This window comes from Rhineura floridana, chromosome 9 (assembly GCF_030035675.1).
Source record: "Rhineura floridana isolate rRhiFlo1 chromosome 9, rRhiFlo1.hap2, whole genome shotgun sequence".
In the NCBI taxonomy this organism is placed as follows: Eukaryota; Metazoa; Chordata; class Lepidosauria; order Squamata; family Rhineuridae; genus Rhineura; species Rhineura floridana.
This window is the reverse complement of record NC_084488.1, coordinates 24396718-24423984: the sequence shown is the minus strand read 5'-3', so window position 1 is coordinate 24423984 and position 27267 is coordinate 24396718. Positions and strand designations below refer to the sequence as shown.

Below are 27267 nucleotides of genomic sequence, written 5' to 3'. Positions count from 1 at the left end.
GAGGCTGCAGACAGGACCTCACATAGGTAAGGAAATCTATGTTTTCTTTAAGTAGAGGCTTTATAAAGAAGGAAGTTGCCCTTGTAGTGAATGTCAACCACAAATAAATGGGTTATTTTTCTTTCTTTCAAACAAGCAGCTTTAGATTAACAAATTGATTGATTCCAACTGAAAACCTGCATAATTCATCAAAATTCATATTTTTCAAGGCTGCAACACCAATACCATAATGCCAATTTTTTCTGTAAAAGTGGTTGGAAATAATACTATGAAATTGTTTAAGTTACACATGTACTACCAGAAGACAGATGAATTATGACGCTTCTGAAAGATTTTCAGGCTTTGGAAGTCTCTAGAAAAGAGAATTTCAGTTGTAAGAAAACTCAAAAAGAAGCTTTAAAACATACTGTATGCAAATTAATGAACATCTGTAACATGAACTTCCTGATAAGCATGCATGCTTGTCTAAGCATCCCTGCAACAGCAATGTAATGTCATAATTTGTGATACTGCATTAGTACAGCATGCAGAATATCCATCCTAAGCATTCATGTACTGACTCTACAAGTTTTTGATCAGGCCATTAACTTGTAAAAAACTGCTAAAAAACTGCTAAGTATCATACATCTCTCTCATTAATTCCTGGACAGCATTAACAGTTTAAAACCAAGGACTGGATCTAAACAATCTTGCAGCAAGGGGGCTTTGGACTCGTCTTTCTCAGAAAAAACAGACTCCCTTATTGAAAGGCAAAAAAGGGGGGTGCTTTTGTAAACAGTTTGACATAATTAGTTCCTTCATGGATTGTGGCAAAGGATACATTTGGCATTACATCCAAACTTGCAAACTATGCCCTACAAACCAGGAGTAGAAACCAGGTTTAGACTTTAGTCGGCACGGCAAGCACAAACCATAGTTTGATTGATTGGGTGTCATAGTTTGCTACAATCCAGGAAATAACTCACTGCACTGAGTGCACCAGGAGAGAAAGAAGGGCACAAGTCTCAGGCCTCTTCAAGGCTCCTTGTCAAGTACCAACCATTGTTAAACTGAGCTCTAAAGTTGTTATTTGGATCCTAGACAAACAAAAGAAGAGCTCTCCAGCAGATATATTATTTCATTAATGAAGGAATAGACTCTGTGAGCTAGCTGATAGTTTAATGTGTCAAAGAAATCCAGATCCAGGCTCAACTCCCTCTACATTCATTATGATAACCTTACTAGATATGCTTGAATGTTGCTATCTCTTAACTAGAGCTTGGAAGTAACTAGTTACACGTAATGAATTACTTGTAATTTATTACTTTTTTGAGTATTGAGCGGGTAACTTCATCACATTTTGCTGGTAATAGAACGAGTAGTAACTTCATTACTTTTGAGGAGTAATTGTAATGCTTCCAGCATTACTTTTGTGCATTACTTGGGGGGGAGCAGGGGAAGTCTTCTGCTCCTCTGATTTGTGAATAAAAACCATGTGCTTCAAATTGGGCTTCTGTGCAGCGTTGTTCTTCCTTCATGCTCTATGGGTGCTTAGAAGGTGATGAGGGAGGAGGTGGAGAGCGAGATGGGGTGGAGAAAACTGTTTAAAAAATGACAGGAGTGGAAGGAGAAAAGAGCTGGAGGCAATCTATATGTACAAAAATATGTGTGTTGGGGTATCATCATTGCTGGGGGTGGGGTGAGGGGATATGAGATTCTGTTATGCCATTCTGTTAATCTTATAGATAAAAAAAAATTCTACTACCCTCTGTGTGTGCGCGCTTATTTTTAATGTTATTTTAGGTTAGTTAGATGTGCAGCAGCCAAGGCCAGCACCTTGTAGGCAATTTTTTTTTAAAGTAACTAAAATGTAATTGTAGCAATTACTTTCGAGTAAAAGTAAAGTAATCAGTTACTTTCAGAGCGACTGTAATTGTAACGGTAATTACTACTTTTGGGGGGCCATGTAACTGTAACTGTAATTTATTACTTTTTAAAAGAAATCTTCCAAGCTCTGCTCTTAACCTGAGATATGCAAAACAGGAATATTAAACCAATTCACGGGATTATTATGACTAACAAGACAGGGAATTCATGCTGCAGTCTTATGCATGCTTACCTGAGAGTAAGTTCCACTCAACACAATGAGGCTTACTAATGAGTAAACAAGCATTGGATTGGGTGGTAAACTATTTTGTTCAGTAAAAGTTCTGTATAATAATAGCAATAAATAATAACAACAGTTCTTGTTGTTCATTAGTTCAGGAAGTTTTTTGTTTGTGTTGACAAGATGACAAAGCCATCCATAGAGAGAAAATAAAAGGTCTGAAGTTCATTAATAGTCTGGTATTTAAGAGATCAGAATGTTATTAGTTATTAAGTAACATTTGAGAAATACTTTAAAATCATAGTCTATACCAAGCAGTTTTTCAGAAACTCGGTTCCCATCCTAATTCTTATTAGGTCAGCTTTGTGGAACACATTATAATAAAGGCCCATGAGATGTACTCTTAATGAGCTTTCTCTATTGCAATTTGGCTGCAATGGATTTTTTCCTGATTATTGGCTTTATCATCCCAACACAAATTTGAGGAAGCTTGCATTACCATCGGAAGACAGACCCACCACCCAGAAGACCTTTTGCTCTTAGTAAATGTTTAAAAACTCATGATTCCTACCTAGTATCTGCCATACAGCTATTTCAACATCCACATTTTCCATGAAGCCTTTGTCACAATCCCACCATCCCAACACCCTATTGTAGCTAGGCCTAATGGTGCTTCTAAGCAGGGTCTTAGTATTTAAAATGGGTTAATATTACAAATTCGATATTCAAATATTGTAAACAGACCATTGGCAACAGCTTTTTTTAACTCATCACATTTTCCACAGAAAGGGTTGCTCCATAATAAATTGGGGTGGGAATATACAGACGGGCATTTTTATTTTATTTTGCAGAAATTCAACAAAGCAAAAAACAAAAGAAACAATAACATGAAGAACCAGTGAACAATCAGTCTACACTGCCATTTACAAAACACTATCAGACTTGCAGATATAAAGTGAATTGAATTAGTTTAGTGTATCCTTCCACACAGTAATGCGGGCGGATGGTGTCCTGCAATTATGCTAATTTCTAATGGGGGCAGTCAATAAAGTTGCACCAAATTGCACAAAACAGGGTGGCATTTTGATGCCAACATAATTATGTGGATGCTGCAAAACAAAATCCTTATGGGCCTGAGGAGTGCCAATCCCACAACATCCATCCATAGGGAAGAACTCTCTGTATGAGTAATGATTGTATATTCTTCCTCACTTCCAACTACATGCACTTCTCCACCTACCTCTGCTTCAAATTCTCTCTTCTCTCTGTTGTGTCTACTTTCTAGATTATAAACCCCTCAAGGAAAGAATCTATCCTCTCATTCATGGTAATGTACCTTGATGGTATTATTCAAATAACAGAACACAGAAAATGTAATTGACATAGATCTGACCTGTTAGAACTAGAGATGTGAGGATGGGGCAGGGGAGAGAAATGAAAGCATTTAGGGGAATGCATAATTGCCTCCTAAGGTCCAATATGGAAATATGGGGAATGTGAGGAATTTTTTCAAAGAGATGAAATATTTTCTTTTAGAATGATTAGTAAAAATATGTCAATTTTATTGGACATTTCTGAGCATTTTTAATTTGTTCAGTTTCTGCATGAAAATGTTGATGCCCAAATGCTATTTCTAAGCTCAAATAATATAACCTTCCTTTTTGTTTATGGCAGAGAAAGAACAGAGGGGAAAGGCACAGTAGTCAAGAACTGAAAAGATGATGTTCACATTTGGTTTGAAAGACCCACCCAGGTTGTCAGCTGCAGACTTCTAGTCTTAATATAAGTATGAAGGAGATACTCTTGAACTTTGATGGAAAAATCAAAAGCTTCCTAACCCAGCATTAATAGCATGCTGTGCGAGCAAAGTACAAGCACGCCATCCAACTTTGAAAACATATGAAGAAACATCTGTCTAATTACCACACAGCACCCATATTCTTTCATAATGTTGAACATGGCCAAATAACCTGTTCAGCCAAAGTGCTGACCAATCAGTACAAATGTACAATATGTAGAGTCCTAATGAACTACTTTCTGAGGCATTTGTATTGGTGAAAGCAGTTGTGCTCATTGGAAGATATTGTACATCAGCCTTTACACTGTAAGTGTAAAGATGTTTTATAGATAGATCTTATATGTATGTTGTGATTTTATATGTCAGCCCCTGATGAAACCCTAAATATACAAGGCTGAAACGCGTCGGGTTTGGATTACGAATAAAACACATTTTTCTAGCATCTTGGTTTCTCCCCCTCACTTTCCGGTTTTAGATGCCAGCCACTTTCCTTTGTTGCTTTTCATTTTTTGTGGCTTTTTTTATATCTCATGGCTTGGGACAACACTCACAGCTATTCCAAAGAACATTTGGACAAATTGTTACAGCGACTATCCATTTTTGCTGATAACCATGAAGACAACCATATGGCCTGGGAGGACATTGTTAAACAACATAAGAGGATGATTAGAAGTGAGTTACATGCATCCACTCTGTTAGAATACTGTTGTGTTCAGCGTATACCCAGAGGAATAAGAATTTTAAAAGCACCTGGCATGTTTCAGGATCATACAGAGTTCATGAACAAATGGTGTGCTATCCTTAATAAGTGTTCTCAGGATCTTATGGTACTAATTGTTGACACCTCCACCAAAATTAACTCTGTGTTGAAACAATCCCTTAATGTACAAATTGAGGGATATAAGAAAGTAAATGCTCCAGATATGGAACAAAAATTGTCTTCTCTAGATCACGAACGAAAAGGTTTTTATAAAGATTTAAAGGCTTTAAAGTATAAGAAATTTCTAAGGGATGAAGGTGATTATAATACAAATAGAGTATACCCCTGGTTGTACAAAAAAATGAAGAAAGTCACTTTTTCTACAGACAAGACTTCTGTTGGATCACATACAGATTGGGATTCCACTACTGCGGAAAGCAGCGATGCAGATGGCTCCAATTTCAACTCTTCAACTTTTTTAGAAGACAGAGACAAATACAAAAGAACAACCACTCACAATGGGAATCTGAAACTAGCCAAGAGGAACAGATCTCCTCCCTATCGACTCAGAAGGAGACTTTAGTCATAAATCTTTCCCGAAGGACCTTGAGCAATGTGGAAAGATGTGTACTTGGCAAAGAACTTTCTTTTGTTCCTACTCCCTGACATGATCCAGTACAAGTGAGATTAGATTTGTTTCGTTTTTTTAGGAATATAAAGTTACGTTAGTACTTTGGAGAGACTGTCTCCAAATTCACAAATTCCAAAAGCATGTTCAGAATTCCCTCTAAGTTTATAAGAACATAAGAACATAAGAAGAGCCTGCTGGATCAGGCCAGTGGCCCATCTAGTCCAGCATCCTGTTCTCACAGTGGCCAACCAGGTGCCTGGGGAAAGCCCGCAAGCAGGACCCGAGTGCAAGAACACTCTCCCCTCCTGAGGCTTCCAGCAACTGGTTTTCAGAAGCATGCTGCCTCTGACTAGGGTGGCAGAGCACAGCCATCACAGCTAGTAGCCATTGATAGCCCTGTCCTCCATGAATTTGTCTAATCTTCTTTTAAAGCCGTCCAAGCTGGTGGCCATTACTGCATCTTGTGGGAGCAAATTCCATAGTTTAACTATGCGCTGAGTAAAGAAGGACTTCCTTTTGTCTGTCCTGAATCTTCCAACATTCAGCTTCTTTGAATGTCCACGAGTTCTAGTATTATGAGAGAGGGAGAAGAACTTTTCTCTATCCACTTTCTCAATGCCATGCATAATTTTATACACTTCTATCATGTCTCCTCTGACCCGCCTTTTCTCTAAACTAAAAAGCCCCAAATGCTACAACCTTTCCTTGTAAGGGAGTCGCTCCATCCCCTTGATCATTCTGGTTGCCCTCTTCTGAACCTTTTCCAACTCTATAATATTCTTTTTAAGATGAGGCGACCAGAACTGTACACAGTATTCCAAATGTGGCCGCACCATAGATTTATACAACGGCATTATGATATCGGCTGTTTTATTTTCAATACCTTTCCTAATTATCGCTAGCATGGAATTTGTCTTTTTCACAGCTGCCGCACACTGGGTCGACATTTTCATCGTGCTGTCCACCACAACCCCGAGGTCTCTCTCCTGGTCGGTCACCGCCAGTTCAGACCCCATGAGCGTATATGTGAAATTAAGATTTTTTGCTCCAATATGCATAATTTTACACTTGTTTATATTGAATTGCATTTGCCATTTTTCCGCCCATTCACTCAGTTTGGAGAGGTCTTTTTGGAGCTCTTCGCAATCCCTTTTTGTTTTAACAACCCTGAACAATTTAGTGTCATCAGCAAACTTGGCCACTTCACTGCTCACTCCTAATTCTAGGTCATTAATGAACAAGTTGAAAAGTACAGGTCCCAATACCGATCCTTGAGGGACTCCACTTACTACAGCCCTCCATTGGGAGAACTGTCCGTTTATTCCTACTCTCTGCTTTCTGCTTCTTAACCAATTCCTTATCCACAAGAGGACCTCTCCTCTTATTCCATGACTGCTAAGCTTCCTCAGAAGCCTTTGGTGAGGTACCTTGTCAAACGCTTTTTGAAAGTCTAAGTACACTATGTCCACTGGATCACCTCTATCTATATGCTTGTTGTTATGCCCCCTGGGCCTGTGGATCCCTCCATACAAACATTTGAAAGATTAGTTTCTCAGGACTTAGAGAGGTAGAAGCTACATCCCAGCGGTTTTGGTGCCGTTTGAACACTAAAGAACAACATGTTCTAAGAGAACTATCACAGGATCCCTCCACAGTAATCAAACAAGCCAACAAGGGTGGTGCCATAGTCATTCAGGATGCCCAACAATATAAGGAGAGGGTTTTCTTTCCCAACTATCGAACAGAGCAGCATATATGACATGTTCTAACAATCCTACTTCCAGCATTGCTCATGAAATCAAAATTGTCCTCAAGGAAGGTCTTAGCCTGTGTCACATCACCAATGATGAGTATAGATTTCTGTTTAATAAGAATCCTAGGGTTCCATTATTTTACACCCTACCTAAGATTCATAAAGATACCATGCCTCCTCCAGGTTGTCCTATTGTTTCAGGTTGTAATTCCATTTTAGAACCTCTGTCTCTATTTGTCGATCATTCTCTGAAACCATTCATACCCAGTATTCCATCTTACATATCAGGGCTGTGGAGTCGGAGTTGGAAGCAATTTTGGGTGGAGTCGGAAGAAATGTACCAACTCTGACTTCAAAATAAATTTTGATTGACAAATTTTTTAAAATATAAATTCAAAATGTCAAAGAAGCTTCCCATGAAGTCAGCTGTAGTTGAGCATTTCACTGTAACTCAAGATGGGAAACATTTTGTGTGTCAGTGTATGACACAGGACCCAGATGAAGACAAATGCTGTGATGCCAAGATCAGCGTATATTCAGGCAGCGATAAAAATGCTCCTATGAGAGCTTCCAATTTAAAAAGACATTTACATCCCTTTCCAGGGCTGTGGAGTTGGAAGCAATTTTGGGTGGAGTCGGAGTTGGAGAGTAGAAAAATAGAGGAGTCGGAGTCGAAGGTTTGGCATACCGACTCCACAGCGCTGTTACATATGGGACTCCACAGATTTCATGAACAAAATACAGTCCACCCCTATAGAACCTTTGGACATCCAGGTGACTATGGACATTAGATCTCTCTAGACCAATATTCCTCAGGAACAAGCCCTAGACATCATTCAGCGTACTTTGGAGAAGCGTACTGACAGACATCCCCCCACATATTTTCTGCTCACATTGGCATAAATAGCAATGTGTAAAAATTATGGTAAATTTGTATTATTGGCAGATTAAGGGGATTGCCATGGGATGCCCCATGGCCCCCAAAATAGCCAATCTATATATGGATTCATTTGAAAAAGATGTCACTGTGTCACCGAATTCCTTTTCTGAACAGCTCGTGTGTTGGTGGAGATACATAGACGATGTGTTTCTGATTTGGAGGGGATCAGTTGAACATCTACAAATAATTTTTGATCGGGTTAACAGCAGGAGTGCCAATATCCAATTTGATTTCCACCACAGCATGGAGGAAGTCAATTTTTTGGATTTACTAATTAGGAAACAAGGAGATCATTTGTGCACCACAATATACAGGAAGCCCACAGACAGGAACACTTATCTAAGATTTGATAGCTCCTATCAAAGATCCTTAATGCAGAACCTACCATATGGACAATTTCTAAGATCAAACGTAACTGTTCCTCTGGTAAAGATTTTTTACAGCAATCCCTTATTTTGAAAAATCGTTTACACAAGAGGGGTTATCCTAGAAACATTGTTGAGGAAAGTTTCAAGGAAGTCTCCTACAGAAAACGCACTGATCTTTTACAGCAAATGATGCAGAAAGCTCCTGATTGTTTAAACTGCAATTTGACTTTTGACCATGTTACCAATATATTATAAAACAGCATTAAAAGGCACTGGCATATTGTACATCATATTCCTGGTTGTCACGAACAACCTATGGTTTCCTTCAAGAGAACCAGGAATTTGAGAGACATTTTGATCAAAAGTGAATTTAGGGACAACATCCATCCCATCACAAATATCCTGCCAGGCACCAATACACCTAGGGATCATCACCCCATGGGCATTGTGCCTAATGTAAATTCACATGTAAGATGACAGAGTTTGTCAATCCCATCAACCATAGAAAGTACACTCTGAAACATTTCTCTACCTGTAATACTGCCAATGTGGTTTATATAATTCAGTGTGGATGCAAAAAATTTTATATTGGACAAACGTCTGGAATAAAAACCGCATAGGGGAACACCTCAACAATATTAGGAATAAGAGATGTGGGCCCCCTTTAGTGGATCATTTTATCAGTTGTCACCATTCTACTACCGATTTTAAGTTTTGGGTTTTAGAAAAAGTAAATGGGGTGAGCAACCATGTTTTACTAAGGAGAGAGATGTCATGGATTCTGGATTTAAAAATGATGACCCCTAGTGGTCTTAATAAGGAGCTAGAATTTCTTCCTCTCTTATGAAGTTTAGAAGATATCCACGATTCCTTGCAGGTTCTCTTCTTCCAGGTGTTTATCATTATATAATTTTTGAGTGGCATCACGATCTCTGGTTATATATATGTACAGTCCTAATGAACTACTTTCTGAGGAGTTTGTATTGGTGAAAGCAGTTGTGCTCATTGGAAGATACTGTACATCAGCCTTTACTGTAAGTGAAAAGATATTTTATAGATAGATCTTATATGTATGTTTTGATTTTATATATTCATTGAGCATTATTGGTCCCTGCCTTTTTACCTACAGCCCCTGATGAAAGCCTAAATATACAAGGCTGAAATGTGTCGGGTTTGGATTACGAATAAAACACATTTTTCTAGCATCTTGGTTTCTCTCCCTCACGTTCCATTGCACAAGCAGAAGCCCATGTGCGAATGAGGCAACTTCTCTGGATACAGTCCAATGACACGGCATTCACACTGAAGAAAAGAGGAGAAAGAAGTAGGAAGAGAATGCAGGCATACCCATCCCTTCTCGGATGGGAAGGCTTTCCTTTACTAGATCACAGAATCATAGAATAGTAGAGTTGGAAGAGACCTATAAGGCCATCAAGTCCAGCCCCTGCTCAATGAAGGAATCCAGCTTTAGATTTTAAAAAATACAATCTTGGGTGATTGTTTAATGTTTGTATGATCAGACATTTGGGATTATATGCAATGTTAATCTTACTCAGAGTAGACCCAGTGAAATTGATGGACATTACTAATTTAGGTCCGTTCATTTCAATGGGTCTACAAACTTAGACAGAACCCATGAAGTCTGCAAGGACAAAAGTTTGCATCATCATTATTATTATCACCATCATCATTTATTACCCACCCAGGGCAGATTACAACAATTTTAAAATGTAAAATGTACTGCCTTCAAGTAGATTCCGACTTTTGGCGACCCTATGAATAGGGTTTTCATGGTAAGCGGTATTCAGAGGTGGTTTACCACTGCCTTCCTCTGAGGCTGAGAGGCAGTGACTGGCCCAAGGTCACCCAGTCAGCTTCATGGCTGTGTGGGGATTCGAACCCTGGTCTCCCAGGTTATAGTCCAACACTCTAACCATTACACCACACTGGCTATTACTGGCTTTACAGCATTAAAAACAACCTAAAATCACAAAATAGGGTGGGTCCTTAAAATATTCATCTCAGGTGTCAAAGGCCATCCCACCTGAGAAGTGAGACTTTTGAAAGTGTGGAATGGCCAGCTGACTTGATCCACACTTTCAAAGGACACATACTATGTTGTTGGGGGGCATCACTTGTGTAACTCTGTTACCAAAATACAACTGCTAATTCCTTCCAAATGGAAAAGGAGAATGGTAGCTGTTATAAGCTATAAATATTGTATTACAGTATCTAACTAAAACAAAATTAAGGTAGCTATGTTGGCCCATAAGAAACAAATCTGTATTAGGGCAATGCCTTTATTATCCCAGTTCTTCAGAAATCTTTATCAGGTTGCATGGCAAACAAAGCAGGGTGGGGAGTCTTGGCTAGCATCTGGTCAAAGGCTTAAGGCAGAATATGAGAGGAGGTAGCAGACATTCAAATGAGGCTCTTTAAGGTATCATGTAGGTATCGGGTAGCACTAAGGCATATTGGGAAGAAGAAACTTAACAATGATCGATTACCCATCTCTGGAATTACCCAAACCAGCGGTTACCCAGGTCTGTCTCCATTCTTAAGTGAAACGCAAAGGTTCCTTGATAGATTGGGGGGGGGGGGAACTTAACTGAATACATTTGTCTCCAATTCTGTATCTTGATCTTCCTTCTCAAATAACCCAAGGAAGTTATTTAATTCAGAATCTTTAGCCATATGGACCTTTCAAAGGAATAAAATAAAATCTTCTTTGTCCACAAGTTAGGATGAGAGTAGATGTTGCAAAAGAAGTATTGCTCAGCACACACACAATGCCACACTTACGATTAAAATCGTACTATGTCTCATCAGGTTTTACTGGAGATCTGGAAACATAACTTTTTTTAAGTGTAGGGTTTGTTTTTACATTTCTAAGAGTATCATAGTCACCGGGGCTTTGTAAGTCAATTCTGCATAATATTGGAACTAACCTGTACCCCAATTTATTTTTAATTCTGAAGATAACTGTAGCATTCAAAATGTAGCAGCTTCATGAAAGCCAGCCAAGTGAGGACAGCATTGTTACGTTCTTCATGAGCTCTGGGCAGCACATTCTTTCAACATTCCTTTGCCTGGCTTGTTTTACAAGATGGCAATGAACTCACAAAACAAGTTTCTTCACCAGAACAGTTAGATTAAGAATTCTCACAAGCCAAAAATCATACCATTACAGACCCAATGAGAACTATCCAAGCTACTATGACTATTCTAAATAACATATTTTTACATACTGGCCTGGTTTGTATGTCAAGGTAAGCCAAAGCACGGTTTAGTGCAAATGTACAAGCGTGCGAGCTCCTGGAGAGGAGATAATGGCCACTTTGCTCCTTCCCACTTGTTTTTCTACTGTGCCACCCTGACGTAATCCATGATTTGACTTACCTGTCATCCAAATGCCGCTCCGCTTGCCCGCGCGCAGCCTGGACGGGCGGAGCATAGTTGCGGCAGGGGGCAATGCCGCAGCCGCCATCTTTAGGATGGGCAGCGTCGCGCGTCGCATGTAATATGCGCGCGCGACGTGTGGCGCGGCTTAAGCCTGCGCCGCCCCTCCTATCCTCCTCTTGGCGCGCAACGCGGAGGAGGCCGCATGGAGATGCGCGGGAGTGAGAGCGGCCGTGGCCGCTTTGACGCGACCGAATGGGGGGCACTTTTTTGCAGGCCCTTATTGAAGCGGCGGTGAAAGGCCGCGTCAGTGGGGCCTAGCCAGCCCGGTTACAGCTTCTCCAGCAATGGGGAAGGGCGATAGGGCTGCAGCGTGCCACTAGCATGCTTTTCAGAGCAGCGGAGAGCGGGCTTCGATAGCGAGGTCGGGGAGTTTTTTTCGCTACTCCCCCCCCCCCGAGGATGGCTGGGGCCACGCATAAGTAGCGCCGCGTTAGGGCGGCCTAATCAACCTTCAAAAACACGCACACAGACACAAATATAAGCATGTTAAATCAGCAGGAGTCTTCCCCCCCCATCTGACTTTATCATCACACTACCGATAAAACCCAGTTCTTTCCTAGCCAGTTTAAGTTTGGCATTTAACACAATCACTGGACAGTGCTACTTTAAAAATTATATACATCTCTATGTATGGATATGAAGGTAATTGGGTGTGTGAAAAAATTAAACCAGGACTGTCATTTGAAGCTAAAATGACGAAACTGAGGTTATCATACTTTGGACACATAATGAGAAGACATGATTCACTAGAAAGACAATAACGCTGGGAAAAACAGAAGGGAGTAGTAAAAGAGGAAGACCAAACAAGTGATGGATTGATTCCATGCAGGAAGCCACAGACCTGAACTTACAAGATCTGAAGAGGGTGGTTCATGACAGATCGCTGATTCATAGGCCCGTCATAAATCATAACCAACTTGAAGGCACATTTAAAAAAAGAAAAGAAAACACAATACATGCATAAAGGAATAAATAGATAAATTTACAATATTAAATAAATAAATAACAGAACAAAGCTAAAACCAAAGGGGAGAGGCAGGTGAGTTAGGCCTCACTTTGGGATCACACAGGCCTCAGGATGCTGCCCCAAAAGGGGAAGGGGGGCAAAGGGGAAGGTCTGTGGGCCACCACCAAAATCGCCCCCCAGTGGCTGGTTCTTCGGACAAAGGAGTGTGCCCCCATGGGAGGCTATTTTAGCGCTTGGAGGTGCTAGAGAAGTGGTGGATGGGCTCTTATGGGCAGGGCACCATGCACCCCCTGACGGCCATGGAGGCGGCAGCCAGACCTGGGACCTCCGCAGGGGAGGCAGCTGGGTCCAAACACACTAAGGCTAGGGTTCTGGGCAGCAGTAGATGTGGTCAGCAGAAAAGTGCTAACCAAAATGTTGTGGCCTTAATTTTAGTCCAGCTGGATGCCCTGGAAACCAGTCCTGGCTCAGCCCAGCATGAAACCGGGGTGTGTGTGGTGGAGGCCCCCTCAGCCCCGCCAGTGGCAGCTGGAACAGATTGGGCGGGGAATGCATCCATGGCCAGCTCGATGCCATCATCAGTAGAGAAAGGTCGGGCGACTGGTGTGACAGGACCGCCGGTGGGAGCAGAACAAGAGAATTATAGTTCATCAGAAGAAGAAGATTATGTGAAACAGTGAGATATGAGGCCAGGGGCCTTCAAGGGGGTAAGAAGAAGCCCCCAGCAGAAGCTGCTTAGGGAAAAGTGGGTCTGGAATGGAGAAACAAGAAGTCTGGAATGGAGAAGTGATTGTGCTGCTGGGTGGGCCGGTGGGGGGTGTCAACTTTTCAATCATCCTGTGCAGCTCCAAAGTCCAGACACTGCTGTCGAGGGGAGGGAGCCCTACCCAAGCAAGGAATAAGCCGGGGGGAAATAGAGGTTCTAAAACCACAACAAAGCTATTTCCCCTGTGAAGGAAAATTCTCATTCAACGTCAATATGGTTTTCAGCTTTCTGGACTGGATGGTACTGCAACGTTAGCTATTTTGGGGAACATCACTTTTAAAATGCTACATCTGTCTCCACCCTTGCCAGTAGGCAGAGTGTAGAAGCAAGACTTCATGAGGAAACCTGCTCCCTAGGTGATAAGCAATAACTGGACGAAATTCTCCTTCTCCTTCCTCCTCTTCTTTTTGGATGGAACATGGGGGTGGCAAGTTCACACACTCAGGTTCCCAAGAGCACGTGTCGTAACAAGGCTTCCCAGTTCTTGATCCTCATGTTACATTTTTTTAGATTAACTTTGAGAACATCTTTAAACCTATTTTGCTGTCCACCAATATTCCATTTTCCATCCTTAAGTTGGGAGTAAAGTAGCTGCTTTGGAAGACGGTGATCAGGCATTCGAACAACATGGCCGGTCCAGTGAAGTTGATGTTGGAGGATCACTGTTTCAACACTGGTAGTCTTTTCTTCTTCCAAACTGCTAACATTAGTCCGTCTGTCTTCCCAAGTAATTTGCAGAATTTTCCAGAGGCAGCATTGGTGGAATCTTTCAAGACGTTGGGAGTGGTGTTTATAAATGGTCCATGGTTCGCAGGTGTACAGTAAGGTCGGTAGTACAATGGCTTTGTAAATAAGCATTTTGGTCTCCCTGCGAATATCCCGATCCTCGAACACCCTATGCTTCATTTGGGAGAATGCGGCACTCACAGAGCTCAGAAGATGCTGAATTTCAGTGTCGATGTCAGCTTTTACAGAGAGATGGCTGCCAAGATAAGAAAAGTGATAGACATTCTCCAGCGTCGCACCATTAAGCTGGATTGATGATGCTACAGAGGGATTGGTTCACACTTGGTGATGAACCACTTTGGGTTTTTTGATGTTAAGCGAGAGGCCAATCTTTTCCTATGCTTCTGTAAAGACATCTCACCCAGGGCCTACACACTTGTGTGTTCATGCGAAGTCCATGGTTTGGCGTAGTGTGATATGCAAACTAGGCCACTATATTTCTGAATGAGCTACAGATATTATTCATCTGTTTTCTCATCAGATTATAACAATAAAAATTCTAAAAGAATAAATTGCTTTGACCATTTTAAAATGTGGGTTACAAAATTATAGTAGGCATTGTCCAGAAACTTTTTTTTCTAGTGACCAAGATAGACAAAATAATTCTACAAATCACTAGGGCTTGCATACAAAGCTTCTTTTCCTTCAATGGAAGGACTTCCTCCTCCAGAAAGGGAACCTTTGGGTGTAACTCTTAAGATTCTGAAACTTGTACAAGCCAAGTTGAAATGGGCCCCAACTCCCCTTATTTACTGAAACAAACACATAATAGGTTGATTCAGATTAAGTTAGTTGAATTTACAACACACTGAACTAATGAGAAAAATTAATCATGACAAAGTCACATTGATTCAATGAAAACTATCTTGAGCATAGGATTACAGCCTATTTACCAAGAGATAAGTTCCACTGAACTCAATAAATTTCAGTTCTGAATAGACATGCATAAAATAGCAGTTAGTCTGGATCCAATCCAAGGTAATTATAACACAAAAGAATATCAGCCTGTGTCAGAGTTACCATGTAATTACTAGTTAGATTTCACTTTCTTGCTTTACAAAAAGCAACAGGGCATAATTATGCCTAAATTAAGGAATCTGAAATCTCAATTTCAATGAAAGACTTGCAATCCTATCCTATGCGCGTTTCCTCTGAATTAAGTTCAACAAAGTTCAGTGTAAGTTGTTTCCTGGTAAGTGTGCAAAGGATTACTGCCCAAAACACTGCTGACCTCTACCATGAAACCAGTGGGACTTTTTAAGATTTTAATATTCGCTTGACTGGGCCCATATTTTGCAACAATATTTAAAACGTTACCTATATTCTTGTCTAGGTTATATGCAGTTCCATCCTCATCTTCTTCAAGACAGTCCAGCTCACAAGATAAATCTTAAGGGGAGAAAACATTAGAAATTTATTAGCAACCGTAAAGAAAATATACATGGCAATTGTATGCTAAGGTAACGAAAATGAAGTATGCATAAGGCATTGCCAAGTGTATAATAAAGCTCCTGAACCAATTCTGATTCCTTAATGCATCTGTAAAGGACTACATAGCAAAAATTAACTGCCCTTGTGGAATTTCATTTTTGGACATGGCATTTTGCATTGGTTCACATGTAACGCCAAATTATGATACACAAGCCTTGTACCCACATACTCCCTCCTTCCCCCAGTGTACTCTTTTTCAATAATCAGCTTATTTTACGAAACCACTGTTTGCTCCAAACTGGTTGTGCAATCTCTCCAAACCATGACCGCAAACCTCTTTTCCCTCACGGAAGTGGAAGTAACTGATTTAACAGAGAGCACAGGAGGCGAGGGGGATCAAGCAGCTTCCTGTGTTCCAATACCAGTTCATACTATTTTTGTCCATCTAGTCTGCTATCTTCTAATCTGTCCAGCAGCAGTTCTCCAAGTCTCTAGCCGAAGTGTTTCCCATCACCTGCCACCTGATCATTTTAAATGGAAAATCCCAGAGATTGAACCTGGGACTTCTACTGAGCTATGGTGTCTGTCTTAACTATCAACATATATTGGATGGATGGGAGGGAAAGTGAGAGAATCAACTTGTAACTTTATTTTTAAAAAAAACACTTTTATTGCCTGGAACCAATTTTCACTCACCACAAGAAATCAGGTGAATGGCTATATATTGCCATGATTTTACACAGCAAACCATTCTTTCCTATACCATTTTATTTGGAGTTTCCAGTTGTGTTTAGGTCTCATTTCAGAGCCACATAACCCAGAAACTGAATCCTCTTTAAGATGTTGCAGATATTATTTTTTAGAAACTATGCAATGCCTAACCATTAATCTATGTATTTTATACTTTATGACACAAAACATTAACTAGTCCTGTCCATGCCATATTTACCGAAAAGCAAATCCCGATCAAACTGATGTTAGTGGAACCTAAACCCAAGTAAACCTACTAAAATTAAGCAGTTAAATAATAATAATAATAATAATAAACTTTATTTCTACCCCGCCCTTTTTCCAATAGGACTCAGAGCAGCTTACAACTAAAAACAACACCATTAAAACATACAGAAGTATACAATTAAAAAAGAATTAAACTATGAGAAAAATTAAAACCATAAAACATACGTTAAAAACAGTGGACAATTTAAAATAATAAAATATTAAAATATTTAAAATAATAAAATCATATAATATAGTCACCAATCCTATGACACTTAATCCTGGTCGTTCTCTATCCCAAATGCCCGTTGAAATAAAACAGTCTTTACTTGTCGCCGGAAGGATGGCAAGGAGGGAGCTAATCGGACCTCACTCGGAAGGGAGTTCCACAACCTAGGGGCAGCCACTGAAAAGGCCCTATCTCGTGTCCACGTCATATGTACTTGCGAAGGTGTGGGGAGCACAAGAAGGGCCTCACCTGAAGATCTCAAATCCCGGACAGATTCATGTAGGGAGATACGATCTGTCAAATAACCTGGACCTGAGCCGTATAGGGCTTTAGAGGTCAAAACCAGCACTTTGAATTGTGACCGGAAACAAATTGGCAGCCAGTGGAGCTGTTGTAACAGGGGGGTTGTATGGTCCCTGTAACCAGCCCCGGTTAGCACTCTGGCTGCAGCTCTTTGTACCAATTTAAGTTTCCGAACAGTCTTCAAAGGCAGCCCCACGTAGAGCGCGTTACAGTAGTCTAAGCGGGATGTAACCAAGGCATGCATCACCCTAGTCAGATCAGGCAGCTCCAGGAACGGGCGCAGCTGGTGCACCAGTTTTAATTGGGCAAATGCGCTCCTGGATACAGCAGTAATCTGGGCCTCCAAATTCAAAGCTGAGTCCAGGAGTACACCCAAACTGCGAACCTGAGACTTCAGGGGGAGTGCGACCCCATCCAGCACCGGTTGAATCCCTATTCCCTGATCTGCCCTCCGACTGACCAGGAGTACCTCTGTTTTATCAGGATTTAATCTCAACTTGTTTGCCCTCATCCAGTCCATCACTGATGCCAGACACTGGTTTAGGACCTGTACGGGTTCCTTGGCTTCAGGTGGAAAAGAGAAATAGAGTTGAGTGTCATTGGCATACTGATGGCACCGAACCCCAAAACCCCGGACAACCTCTCCCAGCGGTTTCATGTAGATGTTAAATAACATGGGGGACAAAACTGAACCCTGAGGGACCCCATAGGTCAATGGCCAGGGGGTCGAGCAGGAGTCCCCCAGTACCACCTTCTGGGTTCGGTCCTCCAGGAAGGAGGACCGAACCCATGCTTATCACAACCCAATCACACTTCTCTATATAGTACATGAATTAGGCTGTATCTGATTAATTCTTAATATACATAGTGAGTCACAAGACCATCCAGAAGCCACCCAACACTTTATCCTGAGACTTGCGCTGTACTGGCAAAGCAAAAGCAAGCAATATTACCCCAAGGTAAACATACATGGAAACATAATCCTTACCCTACCACACACACAAAAAAGCTTAGTTGACCCAACTTTACAAATTAAATAAAATCCCATTATTGTAGAAAGCCAGAACGAGTCAATTTAGATTTCTAAGGTGCATCATTTTTTTTATTAGTTTAATAATCAAGCTCATTTACGGTAATTAGTTAACCATTAATCACCTTGCCATATTTATGATCTAAATGTTAAAGGGTGGATTTCCCACCCCCATCTTCAGTACATGCTTAGGGCCAAACTGGAGATTCTTAATTATCTCTTTCTTCTTCTTCTTCTTACTATGATACAGTTCCAAGTACAGAGTCAAGAAGTATAATTCCAGTTTAGTTAACATGAAGCATTACAGTGTGACCTTATGCATGTTGGATGAGACAAGGAGATTCAAGAGAAAAAGCTTACTATTAAGTTAAGCATCTTCCTGCAGTGTAGATGTAAGTCTGGGCTTCACACTAAAACCCTCACAGCATCCTGTCTGGGCTTGTCCACAGCACAGGTATTTCCAAATAAAATCATGTTTAATGAACAAACTATACAGTATTATCTCAAAAATATGAACCCAGAAGTAATTTTAGTCTAGCAATTCAGAAGAGAGCCACACAATTGGAAAACGTAACAATAAAACTTTCAGGATATAGCAGAATTCTTGTTTCCAGTAAGAATTGCATTTTCTCAGAGATACCAGACTGCTGGTAGACTACTGGGGAAATGTAATACCCCAGTAGCGCAATTAGTCATCTATATTTACCTGCCTCCACCCACTCTCTAAGTGTAAAGGAGCCCAGGTTTTAAAAGGATACAAAACGGAAAGAGTAATACGCTTTTTTCCCAAAAGTTCTGAACAAGTGTAAAATCCCTTTAACCACATGGACATACTTTTTTTAATTCCATCATAAACCAAACTGCCTGGAAAAGACAGTTCAAAAGGAACAGTTTGTTGGATATGTGTGTGTGTGCCTCACATGAGTAGATGAGCCAAACTGTAATTATGGGGTTAATCCAGCCAGGGTGAGCACCAAGGATGTTGGCAGGCAGCTGTGGCCAGCGAGGCCATCCTTATCTACAAAAGGCTGGAGAGAAACCGAAAGAGGCTCTGTGGGGGGAGAAGTTCTTGTACGAATGTTTTGTAGCTGTGAGGTGAAGAGAAATGTCTTGTGAGCTCTGTGTTTTTGCTGTCCCTAATGTCCATAGTAAAGGACTCTTATTCAAGTTATCTGTTTGTGCTTGGATCTCTTATTCCTCTCGCTGTTCACCTGTAAAGAGCCGGACACGCAATTTCTACACACGCTAACAGGGTTATGGGCCCAGATCCGGCGCACTTTACAGCGCAGTGAAGACAGTTCTGATCCAGGCAGCAGCTTGATTGTGCCTCAGAGAGGTGAGCGGAAATGGCAGTGAATATGTCTGCGGGCATGCCAATGGAACGGCTTACGGAGACCAACTATGCCACCTGGAAGCTACGGATGAGAGCGTTCCTAATTAAAGAAGACTTGTTTGAAGTTATCGACACCACCCCACTGGCGGTTCCTCAAGCGGCCTGGATGCGTAAGGATGAGAAGGCACAGGCTTTTATTACTTTGGCACTCTCTGACTCTCAATTGCTCTATGTGAGAGACGAACCCACAGCGAAACGGATGTGGGATGTGTTGCAAACTGTACATGTGCAACAGACAGCGGGGAGCAAACTTTGTTTGGCAAGAAGGCTGTACCAGATGCGTCTCATGGAGGAAAGCACCATGCTTGAGCATCTAACAGAGTTCAGACGTTTGTTTGCAGAATTGGAGGACAGAGGAATTGAGCATAGCAATCTACAAAAGGTGTATATAGTTTTGTCTTTGCTTGACGAAACCTGGAATAACCTTGTGATGTCAATGGAAGCTATGCCAAATGGAGGCCTGAACCTGGACTTTGTGGAGGAAAAACTGAATCAAGAATGGCAAAGAAGACAGGAGACGAAAAGAACTGAGCCGAAGGAAGCTGTCAAAAGCAAGCAATCCAACTTCAAGGAGCAGCAGGGGCTGAAATCCTGCTATTTTTGTGGAGCACGGGGGCATATACAAAGGAACTGTGCAGCCAAGCGGAAAAGCAGAGACGGAGGCTGGAAGCAGTCGAGTGTGAACTTTGTAAGAGCAGAAAAGCCTCAAACCATCAATACTCACTGGGTGTGTGACAGTGGTGCTTCTCATTGTCTTTTAAAGGACCTAAGCCTGTTTCACACGTCAAGAGCAGTAAAAGACTCTGTTTTGTTGGCTGACGGATCCAGAAGGGACATTCTGGCACGAGGCACGGTGAAAATAAGTAAGCTGGGAATTCTGACAGACGTTTTGTATGTGCCGCAGTTAGCTAGCAATATTATGTCTGTAAAGAAGTTAGTTGATATTGGGTATACTGTAATCTTTGACAAAGAGAAATGTATAATACAAAAGGGGGGCAAGGTCACCTGCAGGGGTTTTATGACAAAGGGGCTGTTTCAATTGCCCATGGGTGTGTTGCGGGATATGGGCTTCAGCAGGTGCACGGCTGACATGTGTGTATATGTCAAGGCGACAGGAACTAGGTACACGTACTGTGCGGTCTACGTGGATGACATCCTCTATGTCTATAATGATGAACAGGAGGAAAAAGAATTCCATACCTGCTTGAGTAAGCAGGTGGACACCAAAAGCTTGGGTCCTGTGGCACAGTACCTAGGTACAGACATAGAGCGCACTACTGATGGCTGTGTAATACTTAAGCAGGAGGGAAAAATCACACGTCTCTTGAAGGAATGTAACATGCAAGAATGTAACAGGGTGCGAACACCCATGACAGTAACATTCCAACAGGATATTACAGATACGCCTTGTGCTGACCCAGCCTTGTACAGAAGTGTGCTGGGGAAGTTACAATATCTGGCTAAAGTGTCACAGCCAAGCATTTGTAATTCAGTCAGCATTCTAAGTAGGAAAGTTGTGCAGCCTTCAGAGGCCGATTGGCAAGGTATTAAAAGAGTGTTACATTACTTGCAAGGCACAAAAACAAAAGGTCTATTGCTCTCTGCACAAACGCAAGGTGGTTTAGAATGCTATGTCGATGCGGATCACGCAGGTGATATGTCCAGCAGGAAATCTACCATGGGTATAGTGGTGGTATTGAATGGATCAGTGGTGGACTGGAGCAGCAGAAAACAGGCGATAGTCGCCATGTCCAGTTCAGAGGCCGAATATGTCGGCCTATCGAACGCTTGTAATGAGCTCCAATGGTATGACCTGCTCCTGCAGGAACTACACATACTGGTGCCACTGCCCATTCCTGTGCATGAAGACAATCAGACTTGCATCAGTATGGCACTCTCAGAGGCCCACGCGAAAAGGACCAAACATATTAGCGTCAGATACCACCACGTGAGGGATCATGTGCAGAAGGGGTTAATTGCCTTAACGTATTGCAACACAAAAGATATGCTGGCGGACATAATGACCAAGCCGTTGTGCGAAGAGAAGTTCAGCGCATTAGTCGCAAAGCTTGGCATTGTGTAAAACCCAAATTCTGTGAATAAAACCCAAAGGAACCAATGACCAATGTAAACCAGAATGTAAAGCTGTACTGAAGAATGTAATGTTGTGATGTGGCAAAGGACTGTAGAGCTGCACTAATGAATGTATTGATAATGTGCATGTGAGACATAGGTGGGGGCTGTTGGATATGTGTGTGTGTGCCTCACAAGAGTAGATGAGCCAAACTGTAATTATGGGGTTAATCCAGCCAGGGTGAGTGTGATGTTCCTATATATTAGTGTATATATGGTAAGTGCTGGTTGTTTAGAGTATACATGGTAAGTAGTGAAAGAGGAGGGGGAATGAATGGGCAATAGAATGCTTGATGATTGGCTGAATGTTTAAAATGGCTGACAGTATAAATGAAAGGATGACAGGTAAATCTGGGTGAATGTGAGGTGGTGAATTGTGGAATCTGGAGGGAGAAGAGAAAGAGTGGATTGCTTGGTGGGGTTTAGAGAGTTGTTTACCAGGAGGGAGGTGGAGTTCGGATTAGTATTGAGTAAAACCATATGCTTATGTGCCTTAAGAAGAAATCTTGTTAATCTTGTTAGCTTTGTTATCTGTAATAAATACTTAATTTGGTTTACCAAAGGCCTGATCCTTGGCTGGGGTTTCACAGACCAGAAGGGAGGGTAAGGTAATGACCAAGGCTGAAGGGGAACTGTAACAAATGGTGGCAGCGGTGAAGAGAATAACAATACCAGTATTCAGAGTCTCTGGGAATACTAGTATTGGGACGTTACTGGTGGTTGCCTAGCAGGGGGATCTGTTGAGATCTGTGCTAGAGCGGGGAGAGAAATCATAAGAGAGAGCGGTCCGGACTGGTGGAGTCCCTGGTGGTGCCTAGAGACAGGCAGTAACCACGAGCAGGTAGGAACCTGACAGGGAGAGCCAGGGAAGGACGCATCACAGTGAGCACCAAGGATGTTGGCAGGCAGATGTGCCCAGCGAGGCCATCCTTATCTACAAAAGGCTGGAGAGAAACCGAAAGAGGCTCTGTGGGGGGAGAAGTTCTTGTGCGAATGTTTTGTAGCTGTGAGGTGGAGAGAAATGTCTTGTGAGCTCTGTGTTTTTGCTGTCCCTAATGTCCATAGTAAAGGACTCTTATTCAAGTTATCTGTTTGTGCTTGGATCTCTTATTCCTCTCGCTGTTCACCTGTAAAGAGCCGGACACGCAATTCCTACACACGCTAACACAGTTATGACAGATGTCACTCACACACCCTTCTTTCTGCCCTCCAAGCTCTCACACAGTCTGAATCCATCATTCTTGACAGAGTAAAATAAAGCAGTAAGCAGCAGGGGAAGGAGGCTCCTCTAATCTCTTTGCACAGGTCATGAACCATAGTCCATGGTAATTAATTTTTAATTACTTTTAATGCTGCATTACATTCACTTCCCCAGATCAGATGACTTGTTCACCTGAATGAGAATTGCCCTGGGTTACAAAATATGACACACACTTAAAAATAGTAGAATCAATTGCAAATAGAGCTGGGATTGAATCAGAAAGATATAGATCCCATGAATAATAAATACTGACTGAACCATAAATCCTATGATTACTTGAAGTGAGGTGGTACAAGGACTCACATCCCTACACAGGTAGGCAACCCTTGCTAATATTTGCCAAGTTAATCAGTACTAAGATCAAAACCTTATATTTTACAGTGCAAAAACAATAGGATTGAGGGCCCAAATATTCAGTTAGGGACACCTCTCCATCTTCTTCTAGAGATGGGGGCGAGGAGATACATAGTCCAAGTTTTTTGTTTACACTGCAGGAATGTGAACACAATCTTGCACTCCAAATGTTAATTCAGAGTAACTGTCTCTTATTACTTCCACAACATGCCTTAAATTGAGAAAGAGTGTGGATGTTTTTGTGAATCTGGTGAAATTGTATTTGCTTTTGCAGGAAGGTAGGCAGCTTTGGGATGGGGCAAACTATAAATCTGAAAAACAGACATCACTAAAGCCCCATCTTAAACCACAAGCATGCACTGAAAGGGTGGGGATAAAAGGTCACGCTCATCATCCAGATTGCGATTTGGTCTAAGGTGGTCAAAAGACGGCATCCCTGCACCTGCGTGCCCCTACGCATGCATCTCCAGAGCCTTTTGCAACCTGGACTGATGGGGAAAGGCACTTTGCGCATGTTCAAAATCTTTTTCCTTCTTTATTGTTACTTCAGGTAAACTCCTGGAGTTTGTCTCCCACCCCGGGGTAGGAAACTTGTGGAGCTCAACCCCAACCCTGCCTAACATAATCCTAAAAAGAGACCACCGCTGCCGCCTCCCAAGAAAATCCGCATAAAAGGGCGAAGATGCCAGCCGCCCCCTCAGCACAGCAGGCGAGTGCCAGAGCTGAGGAGGCGGAAACTTTGAGGATGGTTCTTTGCTGATGCCACTTCCCAGCCCGAGCCCATTTCTCACCTCACCGCTGGCCCCAGGGAAGGGAAAGAGGCTCTGGTCCTGTCCCGCCTAAGGAAAAAGGAGAAATTGAAGCAAGAGGGTGCCCCCTTCCTGGCCCCCTACTGCTGCGGCACCTCCCAGCTCCACAACAATCCCCCCTCTTCGGGAACCTGGACCACGCCCCCATGGGCAGGGCAAGATCTCGGCACAGCTGCCACGGCGGTAGCGACTCGGAGAAGAAAAAACTTTGGCCACACCCCCTTCTCGAACCTTGACCGACCAACTGCTAACTTGCTGTCTTTCTTTCTCCTCCTTCCTCCCTCAATTTCGATTCAGTTTGCATTTCAAGCAGAATTTATCAAATTCGCAATTTCCAAAACAGCATGAGAACTGAAACATAGCCATCATTTGAAATCCGCATTTATTAGAATTTTGGGATGCGGTTTGCCAACTAAATAACATTTACAAAAATGCATATATTAGGAGAAAGTGTGCAGAAAAATGAATACATGAGTGAAAACATGCAAAAAGGCATGATGTGATGAGAAATGGCTTGCAAAAATGTAAACCTTTGTCAAAACTGCCTACAAAAATGTGTTTATTTGGAGAAATTCACACTAAAATGGTGGAGAATTTTCTTGAAGATTTTTAGTTTAAAAAGAGATTGCTGCAGAAATGTAGAGAACTGAATTTAACATTGGAAAAATTAGAAACTTGAGAGAACTGAAATTGACAGATCTTTCCATCCCTAGAAGTCACTTCCTTTTGGTGCCAACATGGTGAAAAACATGGATCCAAGCCATAGAGCCTTGTAGATACTGTTTTTATATGGGATGCTCCTAAAAGCAGTGTCAAAACACGTCACATTTGTCTCCACAGAGGGAACCTTACAAATCATGGATTCCATACATCAAGGCGGTATCTAGACAAAACTTGAATCCAGTAAAATTAAAATGAATTCTTCTGAATTTGCATGATTTCCCCCCACAAAATACCACCCCCAAACCACTATCAAATCAGAGATAACATTTGTGGCCATGTACTGAACCATAAAAATCATGGATCCAGTGCTTTCTGGCACTACTAGTATGCAAAAATAAGGAACAAAGGCATTGTTTTTACATGGGATCCTTTGAAAATCACTGAAAAAGCGCATGTCACATCCATGCCCGCAGAATAACCCATGGAAACCACAAATCCTGTTCTTCATGGCATCACCATGCCACAAAAACATGGATCCAAGGTACATATCCTCCTGGATGCCATTATTTGTTTTTATACAACATGGCACCAAAACAACCACCATCAAATCACAGAGTACATCCAAGTCCACAGACTACATGGTCAAATCATGGATTTGGTGCTTCAAATACATAGTCAAATCACAGATTTGGCACCACCAAAGTATAAAACATGAATCCATTGTTGCTGTTTTTCATTTAAAAACAAATTTATGGTGCAATATGTGGACACAGATATCATCTGTAATTTAACAGTGGTTTTGATGGCATCCCATGTGAATATCCAGAGGATCCATCCCTTAGATTCATGTTTTTGTGTTATAGAAGCACCCTGAAGCCCTAGATCCATATTTAATTGTAGTGCAAGACTATAGATGTGATGTATATGAACTGCTTTGGGAAGGAAAACTCTAGAAGATCCACAAGGACTTGTATCAGTAGGTTTATACCATAGGTGAAACCGTGGAGCCATTATTTTTATGGTGCAATCTGAGCATAGCTATGATCTGTGATTTGACAGTAAAAATCCTTGCCCCAGATGTATGGTTTTGTGCCATGGTGGTGACAATAAGCACTATATTGCTGATTTTTCAGTGAAGTATGTGGATATTGATGTGATCTCTGTGATTTAATGGTGGTGTTTGAGGCATTCCATGTAAAAATGCAGATGATGCCTGAGTATCCACACCTTGGATTGTGTTTTTGGACTATGACAGTGCCAGGAGGTGATTGACATGGTTTTTATAGTACATTCTGTGGATGGTTTTTTATTGTGGTTTTGAAGAAACCCTGAGTAAAAATCATGAGGATCCAGGCCTCACTTTTTGTGTGTGTGTGCCATGGCAGCATCAGAAAGCACTGGATCTGTGCCTTTTACAGGTCATCATTGTTTGAGATTGTGATTTGATGTTTGCTTGAAGTTTACCGCATGTAAAAATCATGTGAATTCAAGAGTATCAATTTTTTATTTAATAGATCTAACTTTTAGCTTCCTTCAAGCTGTCATTTTACCTGTAAAATAACACAGATCCAGGCCTTTGTGGAGTCCCTGAGTGCAGAAATTTAGATCTGAGATTAAATCATTATATTTACAAAAAGACCTCAAAACTCCATAGTTTTGTCATATTTGTATCCATCCTTTAAAAAAACACATCTTCACTGCTTTGTGGCACAAAAACAGATATATGAGGCACAGATCCTGATAGGGCATGGGTTTTAACCTGCTTTTATTGTTGTACACTGCCCTGAGAGCTTATTGCTAAAGGGCGGTATAAAAGCACAATAAATAAATAAATAAATTTATAGGCAGATGTTTCATATCTATCATCTAATTAACAGTTCATATCTGTATGAACAGACTACATCATAATAATAACTGAACCAGTGCACCTTAGAGCTGCTGTGTTTCAAAAACAAATTTGAAGCAGATATATATGCATCCTGACCCTTTATTACTAAATATGGGTTCATGTGTGATGTAAACGATCAAGTAATTCTGTCAAGTATGTATGCCTTTCACTTGTCACAAACTTTGCTGAACATTGTATCCTTTTGTCTAGAAAGCTGGTGCTTTAAAAAAATGGTGTTTTGAAATTAAATGTAAAAAACATTGATAACCAAGTTACTGAGTAATTTCATTTAGTAAACTTATTAACTGGCTCTACTATAATGCTGCTTTTGCCGTACATGTGAAGGAAAATGCTACATTTCTGTGTGATTCCAAGCTCAATAACATTGCTGCACTTTGACAGTGTATGTTCAATATTTAATTGGTTTTAGAAAAAGAACCGTATTGGAAGAGCTTCCTGGGTTAATTAAGGGGTTTGTGGAGTATGTAGGTTAAGTCAAACTTAAATATTTATTATTTAG

General features: G+C 41.3%; 1 protein-coding gene across 7 annotated transcripts in view; it reads right to left on the bottom strand.

Moving 5' to 3' along the window:
• KLHL5 (kelch like family member 5) overlaps positions 1 to 11771 on the bottom strand; it is a 77280-nt gene extending 65509 nt beyond the window's left edge. For 3 of the 7 annotated variants that reach the window (XM_061584250.1, XM_061584241.1, XM_061584246.1), the window contains exon 1: positions 11676 to 11771. The gene's annotated coding sequence lies outside the window, so the exon portion shown is untranslated. Of the gene's footprint in view, positions 1 to 11224; positions 11248 to 11524; positions 11622 to 11675 lie in introns of those variants that run through there. The other 4 variants (XM_061584242.1, XM_061584245.1, XM_061584243.1 and 1 more) reach the window with 3 other exon arrangements.
• Between the last annotated feature and the right edge of the window lie 15496 nt (positions 11772 to 27267).